Source organism: Echinops telfairi, unplaced genomic scaffold (assembly GCF_000313985.2).
Source record: "Echinops telfairi isolate 266 unplaced genomic scaffold, ASM31398v2 ScPeMD7_7469;HRSCAF=8507_0, whole genome shotgun sequence".
NCBI classification, from domain to species: Eukaryota; Metazoa; Chordata; class Mammalia; order Afrosoricida; family Tenrecidae; genus Echinops; species Echinops telfairi.
In genome coordinates, this window is record NW_022111372.1 from 22426079 (window position 1) to 22444768 (window position 18690).

The window sequence follows — 18690 nt, forward strand, 5'->3', positions numbered from 1 at the left end:
ACACACACACACACACACACACACACACACACACACACACACCATGTGAAGCTATTCCCATCCAGGTCACCCAGCACAGGATTGATTCTCAGAGGGTAATTTCCCAAGAAACACAAGTTCCTTCTTAGTACTTGCAAATATATTTCAAAGCAGTAGGTTCACACTTCTGTAGTGTCTTCAAGAAGCAAGAGACGAGGTTTTTAAAAAGTGTGTCAGAGAAGACTTGGGCTAAAGGGGACTTTCATAGCTTTGGGAAGGGGGGGTGATGTAGATTTCTGTTTTGTCCTGAGGCATCTCTGGGCCAACTCAAGCCACCCCACGCTCTCAGCAGCAGGGCACTTTCTCTTCCCTTCCAGAGCGGCAGTCTCGGACCCCACAGGGGCAGTTCTACCCCGCTCTCCAGGGCTGCTATGAGCTGGCACTGACTGGATGGCAGGAGTGAGGGAACTCATAGCTCAATATTGGTAAGATGCAAAGATCCCCTCTGGCCTGACCATCTGTGTTATGTATAGCCCCAAGGATGGCCATTCAAAACGTAGTTGAAGTCAAATACATTGAAAATGTGCCATTGTAACCACTTTAAGTCTATAATTCAGGGACACTTGTTTTATGAAATATATGAACAACCATCACCACTACCTATTTCCAAAAGTTTTCTGTCACCATTCATTGAAATTCAGTATCTTTTCAGCAACAATGCCGAAGCTGTTTAAAAAAAAAAAGGATATCAACAACCACAAGCATTTTAAGTAAGAGCGAGGGTCATGACAAGCATATTTGAAATTTCTGATTTCGTAAATGTAAATTAAGATACTAGAAGTCTCCTCTAGATACCTATGCAGTTCCTTGGTGGCACCAAAGAGGGAAGCACCCAGCCACTAAGCAAAAGGTTGGAGGTTTGAAGCCACCTACAGGCACCTCAGGAGAAAGGTCTGTGTGTGCTTCCACACAACGACGATGACGACGCTACATTTAAAAGGTGAAAGAATGTAAAACCCTGTAAAGCGCAGTTCGCCTCTGTAACATACCAGGTCATCAGGAGTCGGGAATGACCGGGGGTGGGGGCATCTTTGTGCCTGTGCTTTTTGCCAACAAATGACAAAAGATCTGGAACAACTCTTAGCCACAGTCACTCTTTTAAGAATTCTATGAGTTTACATTTAAAGGGCAAAAGAATGAGAGTGAAATAAACCAATGGTAAGAAACACACAAACCTGTGCTGAGGTTTACCCTCCTCTAGCAAACATCTATCAAGTCTGCAAATAGGTATCAGCAGCAGATCTTCAGCAACACATTTCTGGTTAGGCTTAGTCTCTGCCAACAGAAAAGCTCATCAAGTTAAAAGCCTCGGGAGAGGGTTCCTGAAGGAAATGGCCCCAACCTTCAAGAGTTACAGTATGCCAGGCATCAGGCTGACAAGCCAGTCGTATTAATAGCATTTTTAGTAGTACGGTTCTGTTCAGCCAGCCAAGGTAGGGAACGCGCCACTTTTATCTTCAGGACTAGAATCCTGTGATGCCTGCCAAATCGCCTCACTCCTACCAAGAGAACTCTCCAGGGCTGAGCGAAGCAGAGGGAGCAGTAAGTTTAAAGCCATGAAACTTAAGAGAAGTTAAGTTGCTGGGGAACTGTGGAAACACCCATTACATTTTAGGGTTTTCCAGAAAAAGAATTGAGAACAAGGAGGCCCAGGTGAGGTCAAGTGAGGGTTCTGCAATGAAACAACAAACCCACGGCCGGCCAGTCAACTCCGAGTCAGAGCTACGCTGGGCAGGACTCAGAGGCAGGCAAGCACAAAGGCTGGCTTTGCTCTCATGGGGGGGCTGGTGGGCCATCTTGCAGTCAGCAGCCAATGCTTAACTCACAGCATTACCAGTCCGCCAACAGGAAGTCTGGGGGCACCCAGACATGCATGAAAAATCATTAACTTGTTGAGATGTTAACTTTTCTCTTGCTTCCCCTCTCTCCCCCACCCCCCACTTTATGAATGAGCGCCACAAAGTTCATGGGCAGTGGGTGGTGGTGGGGGTGGTGGCAGGGTTGGATTAAAGAATGGGATTTTTTCATAAACATTTGAAGCTCCTTGTATGTCCTAGGAGGGAGCACCTGGTACACCTGGTGGTGTAGTGGTTACTCATTGGGCTGCGAACTACATGATTGGCAGTTCGAAACTACCAGCATCTCCTCGGGAGAAAGACTGGGCTTTCTACCCCAGTAAACAGTTACCGTCTCGGAAACCCACAGGGGGTTGCATGAGTCAGCATGAACTCCGTGGCTGTGAGTTGGGGATTTTGTGGTGCCTCTCATTAGCCCTGGTGGTACAGTGGTTGGTTATGCCTTGTGCTGTTAACCACAAGGTCTGAGATTCAAAACCACCAGGCGCTCCTGGGAGAAAGACGGGGCTTTCTACTCCCTGAGGCAGTTCTACCCTGACCTGCTGGGGGACCATGAATTGGCATCCACTCAAAGGCAATGAGTTTGGTTTCAGGCTGGATTGGGCCTCTCCCAGTCTGGCATCCAGTGGAGCTGCGGCACAGCCAGCAACACCTGCAAGGCAGACGCTTCTTTCTGGCCATAGGAACTAGAAAGAGTCGTCTCTGGAAGGCAAACATGCCGGGGGATCTTTGAAACAAAAGAGTTGGAAAATAGAATCTCCTACTTCCATGCATAAATCCATACTTGATCTGGGCTCACCCCCTCAGGCAAACCAACCCAAAATAAGTTAGTAAAAGGTTCGCGTGGGAAAAAAAAAACATAAGACAAACCATAGTTTGAAAGAAAAAAAAAAAAAAAAAAAAAGATAAAGCCCAGCCCACTGCCCAGGTGAACCCCGGACTGGTGTACGTGTGAACACGCTCAAAGCCACTTAGCAAAGGTTTCGAAACCTGAACGGAGGTCCCAGCAGCCACCCACCACAGGTGAGTCAGGAGTTGCAACCTTAACCAGTTAAATTAAAACAACAAGAGAGATCAACATCCTCCTAGAAGATCCAAAACCTCACAGCATGGCGGTCATTGTGCCCAGGAGGCATTCCAAAAGGGGAGGAAAAGATAACCACCTTCATAGGGGCATGCCCTCAAGAGGGAAGCACCCCCAAGATGGCCTGCATGTTGGACTTTTCAGCAGCTTTAAAAGCAATGATTCGCCTTTTCCCACCCCCTGTAGAGCCGCTGGCCCTGCTGGTCTGTGGCGATCCGCGGACGTGGCTCTCTTTTCCGCAGGATGGGGTTTGTTAAAGTTGTCAAGAACAAGGCCTACTTCAAGAGATACCACATGAAATTTAGAAGACGACGACGAGAGGGCAAAACTGATTATGATGCTCGAAAACGCTTGGGAATCCAATATAAAAATAAGTACAATACACCCAAATACAGGATGATAGCTCGTGTAACCAACAGGGATCTCATCTGCCAGATGGCTTGGGCCCGTATAGAAGGGGCTATGATCGTCTGTGCAGCTTATGCTCACGAACTTTCTAGGTATGCTGTGAAAGTTGGCCTGACCAATTATGCTGCAGCATATTGCACTGGCCTGCTGCTGGCCCGCAGGCTTCTTAGTAGGTTTGGCGTGCACAAAATCTATGAAGGCCAAGTGGAGGTAACTGGAGCTGAATACAATGTGGAAAGCATCGACGGTCAACCTGGTGCCTTCACCGCTAACTGGATGCTGGCCTTGCCAGGACTACCACTGGAAATAAAGTGTTTGGGGCTCTGAAGGGGGCTGTGGACGGAGGCTTGTCTATCCCTCATAGTACCAAGCGATTCCCCGGTTATGATTCAGAAATCAAGGAATTCAATGCAGAGGTGCATCGAAAACACATCCTGGGTCAGAACGTCGCAGAACATGCGCTACCTAATGGAAGAGGATGAAGATGCTTACAAGAAACAATTTTCTGAATACATAAAGAATAACGTAACTCCTGACATGATGGAGGAGATGTACAAGAAAGCACATGCCACTATACGAGAGAATCCGGTCTGTGAAAAGAAGCCTAAGAGAGATGTGAAAAAGAAGAGGTGGAATCGTCCCAAAATGTCTCTTGCCCAGAAGAAAGATGGGGTAGCTCAGAAGAAGGCAAGCTTCCTCAGCGCTCAGGAACGGGTTTCAGAAAGCTAAACCAAGCCGTAATTTTCCATAAGGATTGATTATATAAATACAATAAACTATTTCAAGCAAAAAAAAAAGCAACGATTCTCACTGTGCTCCGTGTGGTGAGGACAAACACTGCTGACATGAATGAAATACTGAAACTGCTGGCCACGTCTGTACAAGATCATTGGGAACACAGATTCAGATTTTACACGAGCAGAGAAAGAGAGCTAAACAAAAGGATAAATGTTGTTTCCTCCCACTTATAAGCATTTATATGTTTTCACAAAGGTGCTTGTTAGTGGTTACCAAGCGCAGTGGGGTTATTGCTTAGAGGGCACTGGCGCCTGCTATGAGTGATGAACATTTTTGGAAGGGAATTCTGGTGATAGTCACACAATAAGATAATTCTGATTAATGTCACTGAATTGTACATTTTTTTAAAATCTTGAGAGGGCAAAATTTTTGTCATATATATTTGTTCTATAATTACAACACAGACACAAAAGTAAAACCAGTATAAGCCAAGAAAAAATAAGTAAACTGTATGTTTACAACATGCTGGTGATACATTTTGAATGAGAAAACATCCCAGCTAACCAGAAGAAAACAAAACAAAACAAAAATACTCCTGCGGTTAGACCAGAGGATGTACACTGGTACAGATAGGAACTGGAAACACAGGGAATCCAGGACAGATGATCCCTTCAAGACTATCGGTGAGAGTGGCGATACCTGGAGGGTGGAGGGAGGGTGGGGTAGAAAGGGGGAACCAATTACTGGGATCTACATATAATCTCCTCCCTGGGGGACGGACAACAGAAAAGTGGGTGAACGGAGATGTCGGACAGTGTAAGATATGAAAACAATAATTTATAAATTATCAACAGTTCATGAGGGAAGGGGGAGCGGGAGGGAGGGGGAAAATGAGGAGCTGTTGCCAGGGGCTTATGTGGAGAGCAAATGTTTTGAGGAATGATGAGGGTAATGAATGTACAAATGTGCTTTATACAATTGATGTATGTATGGATTGTGATAAGAGTTGTATGAGCCCCCAATAAAATGATTTTTTTTAAAAAGAAAAAAAGGAGAAGGAAAGAAAAAGACATCCAGGAAATTGGCAATTACCTCATCACCCTGAAGACTAAGGAGTTTATACCAATGCATTTGTGGATTGGGAAATCTAGCTCCCCAGACACAGGCAGACACTCCAGCAGTATTCCAAATAGGCAGTGCACCACACCCTTCAGCTGAAGAGCAAGATTGTTCTCCCGATCACGGCCCAGCCTTGTAGGTCAGCCTGCCGGGACTAGATAAACCAGCAGACAGGCAACCCTACTCCTGGAGCCCTGTGGAGCAGAACTCTTCTTACCCACTTGGGAGGTACACATCCAAGACACTGCCTTGAACTCTCAAAAGTCATTGTCATCGAGTTGATTCTGACTCATGGTGACCCTATAGGACAGGGTAGCTCTGCCCTCATCGGTTTTCAAGGCTACAACCATTTATTGGAGTAGAAAGCCTAGATTTTCTCTCGGGAAGTTGCTGGGGGTTTCGAACTGCTGACCTTGTAGGTAACAGCCCAATTCACAACCACTATGTCACCAGATACTCTCTTGCTTACTCAACGCGAGGATGAACTGAAGCACTTGCTGATTGAGATCAAGGATTGCAGCTTCAGTATGATTACACCTCAATGAAAGGAAGACCCAAATCCTCACAGCTGGACCAATAGGTGACATCATGATAAACGGAGAAAAGAATGAAGTTGTCAAGGATTTTGTCTTTCTTGGATCCACAATCAGTGCTCGTGGGAGCAGCAGTAAAAAGATCAAAAGATGTATTAATAGCATTAGGTGATGCACAAGCATTCGATCTGATGCACAAGATCTCTTTAGACCATTGAAGCGCAAGAATGTTTCTCTGAGCACTAAGCGCACCTGACCGAAGCCATGGCATTCTCCATTGCATCATGCGCACGTGAATGTGGACTCTGCATAAGAAAGACTGCACTGGAGCTGTGGTGCGGAGAAGACCATTGAAAGGACCACTGACTGCCAGAAGGACACACACGTCTGTCTTGGAAGAAGTCAGAGCGCTCCTTAGAGGTGAGGGTGCCAAGACTTCATCTTACACACTTTGGGCAGACTGGCAGGAGAGACCAGTCCCTGGAGATGGACATCAAGTTTGGTGAAGCAGAAGGGTGGTGAAAGAGGGAGGTCCCTCAGAGAGATGGGCTGACACTGTGGCTGCGTCAACGGGCCGGGACAATGGTGAGGATGGTGCAGGACCGCGCAGCATTTCATTCCCGTGTGCGTAGGCTCGCGGTGGGTTGTAGCCAACTGGATGGCCCCAAAAAGCAACCTCAACAACACACTACCAAAGCTCCTCTCGAGTCGATGAAAATTTTGTTAAGTAAAAAAAAAATTTTTTTTTAAGTAACTATTCTGGATCATTCGAGAAAGCACTAGCAGTTTATGGGAGAAAGACTGGTTTTCTTCTCGGGTAAAGAATTACAGTCTTGGACACCCACATCCAGCATTGATCCAATGGCAGTGAGTTGGGTTTTTTATTTTGGATACAGTGAACAATAGGTCACTTTTCCAAAATTATTGCTCTTTTAGCGTATCAAATTTTTCGACACTAAACATTTAACTTGTTACACGGAAAAAATAAGATTAAAACATGTCAGCATGTTCTTGTTTTTGGTGTGTGTGTGCTTAACTATTTTTAATTATGAAACTTGAAGCAAACCTGCAGAGGCCCTCACACAACTAGAGAGTCACTTTGGCAAGCACATGTTTACGAAGCCGCAGGCCTGCAATGAAAACCCCAAACTGTCCACACGAGGGAGGAGGCCGGGTCCAGTGGTCACTCCGGTGCACTGATGGGAAGGCACTGTCGGTTTGCTGGGTGTCCGGGTTTTGCTCCTTGACGAAGGCGAGGGTGTTGGTGCCATGGTGACCTAACCAATGGCTATCAAGTCAATCCCGACTCAAGTTGATGATAAGACCCCTGCCCCAGGGCGATTCCTCAGCTGCAATCTTAATAAAAGCAGATCTTCAGGATGTTGTTTCTACCGGGCAGCTGGCTGGTTTTGAACTGCCTGCCTTTAAATGAGTAGCCAAGGACAAACTGTGCCCCAATGCACAATCAACAGCACCCCCCACCCCCACCACCCCCACACACAAATGGCTTGAGAAAGTGCCAAAGATAAATGCTGCCTAGATTGGATTTAATAGCTAAGTTACAATGGAGGCACCCTGGTGGCTAGTGGTTATGTGTTGGGCTGCCATTCATGAGGTGAGCAGTTCGAAACCGCCAGGTGCTCCTCGGGAGGAAGACATGGGTTTTCACTCCCATAGAGTTCAGTCTCAGAGACTCAAAGAGGCAGTTCCACCCTGTCCTACAGGGTCACTAAGAGTCGGCAATGACTCCACGGCAGTGAGTTTGGGTTTTGGTTTACGTTCCAGTGCACTTTGCTTGGCCTTCTCACAGTCTGACTGTGCACGGTTATTACTACAGTGATACACTTGTCCTATTTTGGACAGGCCCACTTCCCACTTAATTATAATCTCCCTAAGGCAAGGGACGCTGTCTTAGTCACCATTACACTTGGAAGCTTCCTACAGCTCTACTCAGTAGGAAAAGACATCGCTGGAATCACCTTAGAAAGCTCTTTGATGATATAAAACATGAGATCCTATTGGTGGATCCAAAACACTCCAATTCATAGCCTTGGTAACCGGATTCTGAAATTCAACCATAATGCATTTAACGATGTATATAAATTATAATAATTAATAATATGCCTTTTTACTCCCCCAAAGTACTTAAAAACATATAGAAATAAACATAATGATCACCCTTCATGACTTGGAAACAGGCCTCCAAAACGGCAGGAGAAAGGATGAAATGTATTTATTCCAAAGTTAAATTTGAAGCGAAAATCACAAGACAACAGATTGCAAATTTAAAATTAGCTTCCAGTGGGAGGTCTTGGTTTCAAGCCTGTTCCTTCTTCTCTACTGGAGGCTGAGCTCGACTACGGAGGGGGAGCCTGGAAGGGAGCTAAGATTAAACAGACAAAGTTCTGAAAGTTTCGGCTAAATCTTTACAAACCAATGAAAACCACTTTTGCTATGATACACACACACCCCTCACACATAAGACTAAACACCAAAAGTTTTGCAACAAATAAAACATGATCTTTGATTCAGCAAAGATTATTTTCATGGTGTTTATTTTTGCCTTTTAAAGATTATCCAAAGCAAAAACAAAATATATCATTGCTTTGAAGTATGCGTCTAAAACCCGGTTTGCCTATTTCAAACATAATCCAATATAAAGATGCTGAAGCTCAGGGATAAATGTAAAAGACCTTGAGGGCAATTCACAGGGGAAGAAGAGATTTCATAGGTACCTGCATTTTCTTTTTTTCTTTAGGCTTTAACACTAATACATTTGAATTGTGGAAAAGGCGTAACCTTAATCTTAAAAAGCGATTCCAAATTCTTTTTCCCACGAGCTACATCAGTTCCACACAGGAGTGCTGACTATAATAAAAGATACCATCTGTCTCTTCCCATTGGAAACTTTTTCATGGATGTATATGTGTACCTACTCAGGCGCAAATACACAGACAGCAACCTACCTTCAAAGGCAACAGTGGTCCCCAGCCCAGCTTGCCCCAAGAGCACTGTGGCATTTAGATACTGAGATTGCTAAGGGTGCCGGTGAACAGTGATGGGAGCTGGGAGCCTAGCAGCACCTGCCCCTTCGGGTCATCATCACGGTCTCATCAGCGTCTGCAAGAATGAGTCCAAACCTGGAGAGGACAAAAAAGAGGGAGAAAGCGAACAGTCAGCCATTCTGTGGCCAACGGGCATTTTCATCCGCTTTCCAGCCCCAGCTTCAGGTGAACCAGCCCCACTGACCACCGCCTGAGACCAACGGACGGGCTGTCGTGGGCGGAAGCAGAGCTGCGCTCCACGGGTTTCTCCACAGCTGCTCTTGCAGAAGCAGGCTTTTCTTCCCAGGCCCCTCTTGGTGGACTGGAACATCCAACCACTCCATCAGCAGCTGAGTGGTTTTAACCATTTGCCCCACCCAAGTGCTCGGCCGGTGACATGCCAGTCCCTCCTTCAAGGAATACAATAAGAAAACAGCATACATCCTGACCTAAACAAATACTGCCCTGGAGTCAGTGCTAATTCATAGCGACCCTACAAGGCCAGGCTAGAACTGCCCCAGTGGGTTTCCGAGACCGTCACTCTTTACAGCAGCAGAAAGCCCCACCTTCCTCCCTGGGAGCGGCTGGTCGTATTAAACTGCCAACCTTGCAGACTGCAGCCCAAGGAGTTCCCAATACGCCACCACGGCTCCTCTAAACCAAGTACATACATGTACATCCACCCTGGGGTACGAGATAGCTCTGCAAGTGAGGTTATTTTAGCCACTTTAATATATTGCTACAGACTTCAGCATTGGATAATAGAATCGGGTGGTTTTCGTGGTTCCTTCTTACTCACCAAAGTTCTCAAAATACGGAGAAAAAAGAAAGGACGCAAACGAGGCTCAGTTACTATCAAAGCAGAGCTAGATTTCTAATGGACGTTGAAGAAAATGCTGGAGGGGGTGGGGAGAACAGCGATATAAAAGATCAAACTAAATGTAAAAACCTCCTGATCACAACAGATGGATGAATGGATTGTGAAGAGTTGTACGAGCTCCCAATAAAATGATCAAAAAGAGAAAAGAAACCTCCTGATCACATACCTATTTTCTTAACCTGGCATCAAGTTCAAAGGTGAATCAAGAAGAGAGGAACAATATCCAAATTTTAACCACAGAACACCGATTCAGCAGGAACGCATTGGTAAGAAAGGCAGGAGGGCGGGAGGGAAGAAATAAAGAAAAGCCTAACTTCTTTTTTTTTTTTTAATCATTTCACTGGGAGCTTGTACAGTGCTTATCACAATCCACCCATCCGTCCATGTGTCATGCACATTTGTACATGAGTTGCCATCATCATTCTCAAAACACTTGCTTTCTGCTGGAGCCCTTGAAAAGCCTAACTTCTGGAGAGAAATTAACAAGAGTAAGGCATGAGAAGGCAGCCCGGTGGTGCTGTGGGGCAGGTGGATGGGCTGCTGGCCACAGGCTGACAGTTCAAACCCAGCGGTCACTCCGAGGGAGAATGATGAAGCTGTCAGTGAGCTCCCATAAGGATCCAGCTGGGCAACCCTATAGGAGGTCCCTATGCACCAGAACCAATTCCAAGGATGTAGGAGTGAGGAAGGAGATCAGCTGGAAGAATCCCTTGGGGTGGCTCCAGCTTATGGCTCTCCAAATGGATGTTTGTCTTGAGACGGCTGGTGGTTTCAGCAAGATAGGAATTTGAGATGTCAAATGCTTTGAACAGGGACCCAGAGGAAAGCACAACTTTTGTGGAAGAGGACCATAGACAGGCAGTCAATAAATAAATATGTGCACTCAGTACCAAACGAAGTTACGATTCTCCTTCCTCTTGCAAGGTGCTATTTAACCGTGAAGTTCGTGACTAACGCTTGCAGGGAATGGAGCACGCATTCTCAGAAGCACCCCATTATTACCCCACAAGACAAGCCCTTTCCACAGTCCCCCCATTGGCCGCCTGTCTGCTCCCCTTTCCTCCACACCCCCCTCCAATGGCTCTCTGCAAATGTTCAGTTTTTCAAAGCGATTCCTGAATTGCTTAGGAACTGGCAGAAATTAATAAGCACCAACCCATTTATATTGAAATGGGCTCATTTGCCGTGCCAGCTGCCAATAATTTGCAAGCCTGGGTTCTCGCTGGCAAACGGGGCCTGCAGGCAACTGTCCTTCCACCTGCAAAAAGAGGCTGAGCATGCATTTTTACACTTAAAAAAAAAGCACACGTTCTTTCTACCAAAACTGTCTTTGTCAGTGTGTGCCGTTTATTTCCCGAAAAGATAAAAACTATAAGGAAAGGCAGGTGAAAGTTGTAGACTATTCGTTAGGAAACATATAGAAAAACAACGCAGCCTGTGCGGTACCTTTGCTTTCTCTGGTTTGGGTGGGGGTATGGGGGGAGAGGCACTCTGAGCCTGGCTATGGAACTGATGTCTCCTGATGTGCAGCCGTGAAAAGCTCCCGCCCGTTTTCCTGTGATCATCAGCCACAGCGAGGTTGAAATGGGCCAACAGGGGCTCCTGCCTGCAGCCGGTGACCCTCACCGTGCCTGGTGATTGTAAGCCAGGCCAATGGGGCATCGACCACCACTTGGAGTTTTCTTCTAAAGCTGCAAAGATAAGGAGGCAGCATGTAGCCCAGTGCTGGGAGCTCCACCCAAACCTTACCCTTGCCACCTACTAGAGGGGTGTTGGGGTAAACTCTAAATACCAGTTTGCCCGTCTGCAAATGGAAATAATAAGCTGCTTGCCCACTGGGTTCCTATGAGAATTAAAGGAGGTATTCTATGTTACACAGTGAAGGCCCCGAGTGGTGCAAACGGCTAACCCAATCATCTGATAGCTAAAAGGTTTGAGATTCGAATCCACTCAGAGGCCTCCAAGAAGAAAGGCTGGTGATGTCCATGGGAAAAGGCAGCCACGGAAAGCCCCAGGGGCACAGTTCTACTCTGACACATGCGGTGGAACTGAATGGCCGGCAGCTGGTTCTATACTACCCAATTAGTTTAGTGCCCAGCCCATGTCACCGTCCAATAAACACTTGCTACGATTTCCATTATGTGCAGTCAGGAGCCATAAAGAATCTGCTGGGGAAGGGTCACTCAGTGGAGGCTTCTTAACACCATCGTTAACCATATCCAGTCATTGAACCTGGATCTATGTTATCGAATCCCCAAACCAAACTCACTGCCATTGAGCCCATGCCAAATCATAGCGACCCTGTAGAACAGGGTAGAACAGCCTCGGTGAGTGTCCGAGACTGTAACTGTTTACAGGACCACAAAGCCCTGTCTTTCTCCAGAGGAATGGCTGGTGGTTTCGAACTATGGACCTTATAGATCACAGACCAATGTCTAGCCAGCTCCTAGGGCTCCTAGTTGGCAGGAAGAAAGAAAGAAACAGGGAGGGAGGGAGGGAGGGAGAGAGGCAGGAAGGAAGGAAGGAAGGAAGGAAGGAAGGAAGGAAGGAAGGGACCTTACTGACAACGCTCACTAACTTTCTTACTAGAAATGCCACCCTCATGCCCAGGAATGTTCCAGCTGTTCCAGAACCTTCTACAAGTGGAGTTACTTACTAGCACAACAGGCAAATGCCAATGTTATCTAGCTCTTTATCCTCAGAGTAAATTTCTATGGTTTGTGAATTTTTAATGTATGAACATGCACACGGCTACAGATAAGAGCCCGAAACACAGGGAATGCAGGATAGATAAACCCCTCAGGGCCAACAATGAGACTATAGAGATACCAGGAGGATTAGGGGAGGGTGCAGGGAGAAAGGGGGGGATCGATCATAAGGATCAACATATAACCCCCTCCCAGGGGGACGAACAACAGAAAAGTGAGTGAAGGGCGAGAAGGGACGATGAAAGATATGAAAATAATAATCTATAACCTATCAAGGGTTCATGAGAGAGGAGGATGTGGGAGGGAAGAGGAAAAAGTGAGAAGCTGCTATCAAGAGCTCAAGTTGAAAGTAAATGCTTTGAAAATGATGATGGCAGCATATGTACAAATGTGCTTGACACATGGATGAATGTATGGATTGTGATGGGAGATGTAAGAGCCCCCAATAAAAGCATTTAATATTTTTTTAAAAAGCATCTGTAAGTTTATATGTAATGTTTTCCACACCCAAAGACAAAGATCCGTTATAAACTTTTTAAAAACAAAACATAAGGTATTCAACTTACGTCAGAAACGACTTATAATGGGTAGTCAGAATGGAACCCGGTCATAAATCAAGGACATGTCTGAAAAGGTTGTTGTATACGAAAAAAAATCAGAGAACCAACATGCAATACTATAAAATCTAAAATGCTAAGTAAATTTGTGAAATCTTGCTCTGTTTATCTTAAATGGAGCCTAAAAGGTCAGCAGTTCGAAACCATCAGCTGCTCCGCAGGAAAAAAGATGAGATTTTCTGCTCTGGTAAAGATGTGCAGCCGTGGAAACATACGGGGCAGTTCTACTGTGTCTTATAGGGTCACTCTCAGTAGGAACCGACTCAATGGCTTGGATTGGAAGGCCACAAGATAGTCCCGATCAGTAAATTAATGAGAATAGGGAGATTTTTTTCCCTTACTCTGAGCCTAAAACTGGGGGGAAAGGCCTTTTGGTCAAAATGCTAAACAAGCTGGAATCCTAATTATAGATGGAATAAAATCAACAGGATGTCGTTTCTAGTGTTCACACTCAGACCCAAACCAATGTCAGGTACGTGGGTGTTGGGAGGGTGGGTAGTTCTGATGGGTCATGGCTTTGAGAATTTTTCAGTGGATCCGAAAGAAAGATTAATTACAACACAACTTATTTTGTTTAGTGATTTTAAGCCCCATCTAACTCAGAGTGACATTCAAGGATACATCATCTAAGACAATTAAATCCAAGTGGAGGAGAAAAAAAGAACCATGCATACCCTACTGAGCTGACACCTGGCTCCATTGAAAGGGAAGCTCAGAAGAGCCCCTTCAGATGGGGAAAACCACGCACTTGTAAAATTCCTAACTCCCAAATCAATTGTTGGGAAGATTAAGCGTTCTTGGTACAAAGATGAGACAAGAATGTCTACTAGAGATGTTTCCCATCTCAATAACTGATTTTAAAAGAAAATGCTCAAATAATTCCGCCACGGTGGTTCTACAATAGGAATGATACGCTGAAGGTGGGAGAGACTGCACCTTCCAGATGTTCTCCATGAACAAAGCTTGCTGTCCACCGAGTGCTGGATCACAGCTGCAGCTCGCCAGGAGGCCCTCTGGCTGGGGCCCGAGTGGAGCTGGGCCAGGCTATGGCATGACCACGCCCTTGGTGCTGGCAAAGGCCCAATCCACCGGGGGCGTGCTTGTCGGGCTGCCACAAGGATCTGTGTACAAGGAGGGGTGTCCCTGCTTCTCTCTCAAGTAAGCCACCTGCCCCACTGGCACCCTGGTCAGGACGTGAAGTCTCTGTGGAACTTATGTCCATCCAGGGGAGCAGGGGGGGTGGGCGCACATTTCTCCTCCAGAAAGCATCTATGGAAATGGTTTCAGACCATTCTTCAAGGCACATATAAACAAGCACCCAAGCCAGTCACACAGCATAAAAAGCCCCATATGTTCCCTACCCACTGCCCTAGTTTTACACAACCTGACCTCCTAGAACATGCAAATGGATTCCAAGGTAACCAACAATTGGAGGAAACTTACTCCCAAGACCAAAATGTTAAGCCAGCTAGCTCTATGTTGGGAATGATGTACTAAAATAACAAATTTAAGAGCAATGAGTCTTTGGTAATACTTAACCAACAGGTTCAACTGGGGCAGCCATCACGCCCCCTCCATCACAACACACACACACACACACACACACACACACACACACACACACACACACACACACGTTGAAGTCACTGTCTTTCCCAATAACTAATATTTTCTACCCAATCCAGAGAGCTCCATCCTTTATGGAAGGCTTATTCTCAGGTTGGCACTGTGATAATGGCTTTGGGCCAAAATACTCTTTTTAGGCTTCACTAAGTTCTTGATGTTTATCATCTTACATCTACACTTGCACACCCCCATCTAGCAACTACCAATGTGCTCCAACTTCAATGTTGCCCCACTTTCGGAGGAAACCCCCCTCCTGGTTTCTTCCACGGGTGGTCAGAGACCTTTGCAAAGGGCTGTGCCACACAGCTGGCCATTGAGCCTCGCACCCACCCGCACAGCATGGCTCAAATGAGGCCCTGCCTTACTGACATAGATTGAGTGGTTGATTGATTGAGTTATTTATGTTTAAATCATTTATTTGGGACTTGTACAACTCTTATCACAATCCATATATACATCCATTGTGTCGAGCACGTTTGTTGCCATCATCATGCTCCAAACACTTTCTTTCTATTTGAGCCCTTGGTATCAGCTCCTCATTTTTCCCCTCCCTCCCTCATTCTCCTTCTCTCCTGAATCCTTGATAATTTATAAATTATTATAAATTATTTTGTCATGTCTTACATTGTCCGATATCTCCCTTCACCCACTTTTCTGTTACTGACATAGATTTAACGGCTGATTCAAGATGGACCACAAGACCCCCAAGCGCATCATCGCCATTTCTACAAAGGGTGGTGCTACTGAACATGAGGATTTGGTTCTGCCGCCTATAGGCTCCATTCCCTGTGAGTCGCGCCCCCAAAAAGCATGCCCATGTCCCGGAAAGAGACTCGAGCATCTGATCCCAAAGGTAAAGGGATACCTTAGGGACCGTCCCCATCCTTGTTGCCATCAAGTTAACACTTGTCCATAGCGACTCCCGTGGGTTTCCAAGACTGTAGCTGCTTACAGGAGTAGAAAGCCCAGTCTTAAAAAAAGAAAGAACGAAAGCCCAGTCTTCCTTGGGAGGAGTTGCTGGTGGTTCTGAACTGCCAAACACGAGGACCACAGCCCAATGTGTAACCACCATGAAACCAGGGTTCCTCTAAAGCAATGGTTCTCAACCTGTGGGTGTCACGACCCCCTTGGGGGGGAGGGAGGGTCAAGTGACCCTTTCACAGGGGTCACCCGATTCATAACAGTAGCAAAATGACAGTGATAAAGTAGCAATGAGAATAATTTTATGGTTGGGGGGGGCGTCACCCCAACATGGGTAACTATTAAAGGGCGGCGGCATTAGGAAGGTTGAGAAGCACTGCTCTGAAGGGAACGGGAAGTGCATGTAGTTCATCTCTGGAGCTCCTGTCTGTCCTCCTAGTCACCACCCTGGAGCCGCACAGGCGTGGCCGTGAGAGAACTGGGCTATCTAGGTCTCTTGCGAAGAAAGTGCTCTTTGGAAAGTGTCTTCACGCCAACTATCCTGAGATGGCACAGGAGCATAACTTCAAAAAGCACAGCAGTTATTTGAAGACAATTTGCAAGACAATTGTTTTTTGAAGAGACTTCAAGAGAAAAGCACTTGACCAGACAATACATCTGCGGCCCAATGCGGCCACTTGTCTCCAGCCTCACGGCCAACCTGTCTCCCCTTCCCTTGGGCTGTAGGGCATTCACCGACAGGCCCTGGTGTGACAGGTGGAAGCCACAGGTGCTGAGGACCAGGGCAGGCTAGGGAGTGGGCTAAAGGGGGGCCCTCGAGGTCCCAAGACTGCAGAGCAAAGTCCCAAGAAGGGATTCTCTCCTTGACTTCTCCCCATGGCGGAGCTGGAGCTCTGAGCTATAATGGCGGGTTTCGGGGCGAAGAGTGTTCTTTCTAAAGCGCCTGGGTGCGCAGTCAAAAGGAGACACGCCATGGGAGGGGACTCTCAGGCTCAGCTGCCAGTCCCTGCCTCCAAGACCTTCCCCAGACTCACCTGTTAGGGGCTGAATTACATGTGCACGCATGCCCATCCCCGAGCAAGAGCTGGCACCTTCCCCCTATAAGGCTGTGACGGAGACTGCTTTGGGTTTTTTTTCTGTTACGTAACGAAGACCATATCACAAACGGGAACTAATCACAAAGGGCTCGAGAAGAAAGACAATGTTTTGAAAGCGTTGATGGCAACATTTGTACATGTCCGCTTGATCCAATGGATGCACGGATGGTTACAATGTATTTAAGAGCCCCCTATAAAATGATTTATTAGGATGAAAATAAAAAGACCACATCAGTGTAGGCTGTGCCTTAAATCCACCACTTTTGAGAAATGAAAGAGCGCCTTAGACACAGAAGGGAAGGCCGAGCAATCTACAAGCCCAGGGATGCCACGGGTGGCCCGGCTGGAGAAGGGGAGGAGGATTACGGCCCAGAGGTGGCAGAGAGAGCCATCTTCTCCCTCCCGTGCTGGACTCCACACGGCTGCCCTCCACACTGTGGGAGGACACTGCTGGCCAAATTCACCCGTTTGTGGCCTTTCTGCGACAGCAGCCCTCAGACACCCCGCAAGTGGCCCTAAAGTGCCACCTGCACTTCCCACGAGAGTCTCAGAACCTCTCGAGCCACACTCCTCTCACCCCATCCCCCTACCCCCATGACCACCACCTGAGTCCAGAAGGAAGTCTTCCAGCCAAAACCACACCCAGGGGAGCGGGGCCCTTACTTTGTCAGGAAGCAGGGTAGGCTGCAGAAGCATAGCCCACAGGGGCCCGGCTGGCCCAGGCTGATGCGCCCATGGCTGTCTGGCCTCTGCCATACGGCGACGTCTTTCCCTTCACCACTCAACAAGCGACAGGTCCTGACAGGGAGCTGCCTTCCCACACAGAGTGGGAGGGCCACTGGGTGAATCAGGAAAACGAAGCACCCGCTCCCAGGGCGAAGCCACATAGCCAGGTGGCCAGTGTGGCAAGCGGGCCTGCGGACAAAAAGGGCTGGGGCGGCTGGGTATAGAGAACAGAGAAGAGATTAGGAAATAGGCTGAGAACGGTCACTGGGCCGGGCTCACCAAAGCCATTCTGGCACCGTGTGAGGCGCAGGGGCTAACCCAGATGAGGTGACTGCTCGCTGGGAGCAGCTGCTTCTCCTCGGCTGTGTGGCCCAGCAGCGATGTCTGCTGCTATCTGCAGCCAGAGCACGTAGGCGGGACGGAAGGCTCCTTTCTTCCTCCCAGTGGGAGTTTTTAGGCTGCCATCAAGTGAATTCTAACTCGGGTGAACTAGTGGGTGTCAGGGGAGGGCTCCCCAGGGATGGCAATCACCACACCTTTCTTCCCAGCCACCTCTAGGGAGACCCAAATCGCCCCTCTCCCAGAGAGCAGCTAGATGTGGTACCACTGGGCCCACCCAGGGACAACGTACAGTGACAGCTAGAGCAAGTGACGAGAGGGAGATTGCAGTCACCCGGGTAATAAGAAGTCCCATGTGAAGGCGGCGGCATTGGCAATGGAAAAGAGAATACAGGAATGGTAAGTATGAGCCTGTGTATCAAAGTCCTGGAGTAACTGTGAGACTTGAAAAATATAACCTAAGAAGTGGAATGCTGGGAGGATCCTGGGTAATGCCAGTGCTGGGGGGGATATACTTAAGATCACAGCCTTCATATGTGTTTAGGTGGTAAAAGCTAATACAAGGATTTTGATCAAAGGAAAGCATCGTGAATAAAATACTTCAATGCATTAAAGCATCTTATCCTACAAAGTCATTCATTCATTCATTCATTTTTGAAAACCCCTTCCAAGGGTTTACAAAACTGGAGAGTTAAGGATAAAGAGTCACCCTTTCTTTAAAAGAAAATAAACTGAGACTGAAATCTGAGGACATTAGTGGAGGTACCCTAGGAAAGAGTTACACACGCTGATGGTTCAGTGGTTTCCACGATGAGCTGGTAACCACAAAGTGGGCTGTCCAAACTGACCAGCTGCTCCCTGGGAGAAAGATGTGGCTGCCTGCTCCCCAAAAGACTCAGTCTCAGAAGACCAGAGGGGCGGTTCTACATGTCCTACAGGGTTGCATGAGTCAGAA

The 18690-nt window shown here is 47.1% G+C and overlaps 1 protein-coding gene and 1 pseudogene across 5 annotated transcripts in view; one reads left to right on the forward strand and one right to left on the reverse strand.

The window, feature by feature from the left end:
* Positions 1-18690, reverse strand: part of TIAM1 (TIAM Rac1 associated GEF 1) — a 472990-nt gene that overhangs the window by 155144 nt on the left and 299156 nt on the right. For all 5 annotated transcript variants that reach the window (XM_045284949.1, XM_045284951.1, XM_004711286.2 and 2 more), the window contains exon 3: positions 8744-8917. The gene's annotated coding sequence lies outside the window, so the exon portion shown is untranslated. The remainder of the gene's footprint in view (positions 1-8743; positions 8918-18690) is intronic.
* Positions 3173-4116, forward strand: LOC101647347 (annotated as a pseudogene).